A 2,915-nucleotide genomic window follows, 5' to 3' on the forward strand; every position below is an offset into this window, starting at 1 on the left:
GGGCTGTCCGTGTTACCAGGAGTGCTGTCTGGGTTACCAGGAGTGCTGTCCGGGTTACCAGGATGGCTGTCCGGGTTACCAGGAGTGCTGTCCGGGTTACCAGGAGTGCGAATTCCCCATTGAGTTGAATGGCCGGGTTACCAGGAGGGCTGTCCGGGTTACCAGGAGTGCTGTCCGGGTTACCAGGAGGGCTGTCCGGGTTACCAGGAGGGCTGTCCGGGTTACCAGGAGGGCTGTCCGGGTTACCAGGAGGGCTGTCCGGGTTACCAGGAGTGCCCTCCGGGTTACCAGGAGTGCTGTCCGGGTTACCAGGAGTGCGAATTCCCCATTGAGTTGAATGGCCGGGTTACCAGGAGGGCTGTCCGGGTTACCAGGAGTGCTGTCCGGGTTACCAGGAGGGCTGTCCGGGTTACCAGGAGTGCTGTCCGGGTTACCAGGAGTGCTGTCCGTTACCAGGAGGGCTGGCCGGGTTACCAGGAGTGCCCTACGGGTTACCAGGAGTGCTGTCCGGGTTACCAGGAGTGCGAATTCCCCATTGAGTTGAATGGCCGGGTTACCAGGACTTCTGTCCGGGTTACCAGGAGGGCTGTCCGGGTGACCAGGAGTGCTGTCCGGGTTACCAGGAGTGCCCTCCGGGTTACCAGGAGTGCTGTCCAGGTTACCAGGAGTGCCCTCCGGGTTACCAGGAATGCTGTCCAGGTTACCAGGAGTGCGAATTCCCCATTGAGTTGAATGGCCGGGTTACCAGGAGTGCTGTCCGGGTTACCAGGAGGGCTGTCCGGGTTACCAGGAGTGCTGTCCGGATTAACAGGAGTGCTGTCCGGGTTACCAGGAGTGCTGTCCGGGTTACCAGGAGTGCTGTCCGAGTTACCAGGAGGGCTGTCCGGGTTACCAGGAGTGCCCTCCGGGTTACCAGGAGTGCTGTCCGGGTTACCAGGAGGGCTGTCCGGGTTACCAGGAGTGCTGTCCGGGTTACCAGGAGGGCTGTCCGGGTTACCAGGAGGGCTGTCCGGGTTACCAGGAGGGCTGTCCGGGTTACCAGGAGGGCTGTCCGGGTTACCAGGAGTGCCCTCCGGGTTACCAGGAGGGCTGTCCGGGTTACCAGGAGTGCTGTCCGGGTTACCAGGAGTGCGAATTCCCCATTGAGTTGAATGGCCGGGTTACCAGGAGTGCTGTCCGGGTTACTGTCCGGGTTACCAGGAGGGCTGTCCGGGTTACCAGGAGTGCTGTCCGGATTACCAGGAGTGCTGTCCGGGTTACCAGGAGTGCTGTCCGAGTTACCAGGAGGGCTGTCCGGGTTACCAGGAGTGCCCTACGGGTTACCAGAAGTGCTGTCCGGGTTACCAGGAGTGCTGTCCGGTTACCAGGAGTGCGAATTCCCCATTGAGTTGAATGGCCGGGTTACCAGGACTTCTGTCCGGGTTACCAGGAGGGCTGTCCGGGTGACCAGGAGTGCTGTCCGGGTTACCAGGAGTGCCCTCCGGGTTACCAGGAGTGCTGTCCAGGTTACCAGGAGTGCCCTCCGGGTTACCAGGAATGCTGTCCAGGTTACCAGGAGTGTGAATTCCCCATTGAGTTGAATGGCCGGGTTACCAGGAGTGCTGTCCGGGTTACCAGGAGTGCTGTCCGGGTTACCATGACTGCTGTCCGGGTTATCAGGAGGGCTGTCCGGGTTACCAGGAGTGCTGTCCGGGTTACCAGGAGTGCTGTCCGGGTTACCAGGAGTGCGAATTCCCCATTGAGTTGAATGGCCGGGTTACCAGGAGGGCTGTCCGGGTTACCAGGAGTGCTGTCCGGGTTACCAGGAGTGCTGTCCGTGTTACCAGGAGTGCTGTCCGGGTTACCAGGAGTGCGAATTCCCCATTGAGTTGAATGGCCGGGTTACCATGACTGCTGTCCGGGTTATCAGGAGGGCTGTCCGGGTTACCAGGAGTGCCCTCCGGGTTACCAGGAGTGCTGTCCGGGTTACCAGGAGTGCTGTCCGGGTTACCAGGAGTGCCCTCCGGGTTACCAGGAGTGCTGTCCGGGTTACCAGGAGTGCTGTCCGGGTTACCAGGAGTGCTGTCCGGGTTACCAGGAGGGCCGTCCGGGTTACCAGGAGTGCTGTCCGGGTTACCAGGAGTGCTGTCCGGGTTACCAGGAGTGCGGATTCCCCATTGAGTTGAATGGCCGGGTTACCAGGAGTGCTGTCCGGGTTACCAGGAGTGCTGTCCGGGTTACCAGGAGGGCTGTCCGGGTTACCAGGAGTGCTGTCCGGGTTACCAGGAGTGCTGTCCGTTACCAGGAGGGCTGGCCGGGTTACCAGGAGTGCCCTACGGGTTACCAGGAGTGCTGTCCGGGTTACCAGGAGTGCTGTCCGGGTTACCAGGAGTGCGGATTCCCCATTGAGTTGAATGGCCGGGTTACCAGGAGTGCTGTCCGGGTTACCAGGAGTGCTGTCCGGGTTACCAGGAGGGCTGTCCGGGTTACCAGGAGTGCTGTCCGGGTTACCAGGAGGGCTGTCCGTGTTACCAGGAGTGCTGTCTGGGTTACCAGGAGTGCTGTCCGGGTTACCAGGATGGCTGTCCGGGTTACCAGGAGTGCTGTCCGGGTTACCAGGAGTGCGAATTCCCCATTGAGTTGAATGGCCGGGTTACCAGGAGGGCTGTCCGGGTTACCAGGAGTGCTGTCCGGGTTACCAGGAGGGCTGTCCGGGTTACCAGGAGGGCTGTCCGGGTTACCAGGAGGGCTGTCCGGGTTACCAGGAGGGCTGTCCGGGTTACCAGGAGTGCCCTCCGGGTTACCAGGAGTGCTGTCCGGGTTACCAGGAGTGCGAATTCCCCATTGAGTTGAATGGCCGGGTTACCAGGAGGGCTGTCCGGGTTACCAGGAGTGCTGTCCGGGTTACCAGGAGGGCTGTCCGGGTTACCAGGAGT

Source organism: Festucalex cinctus, chromosome 20 (assembly GCF_051991245.1).
Source record: "Festucalex cinctus isolate MCC-2025b chromosome 20, RoL_Fcin_1.0, whole genome shotgun sequence".
Lineage (NCBI taxonomy): Eukaryota > Metazoa > Chordata > Actinopteri > Syngnathiformes > Syngnathidae > Festucalex > Festucalex cinctus.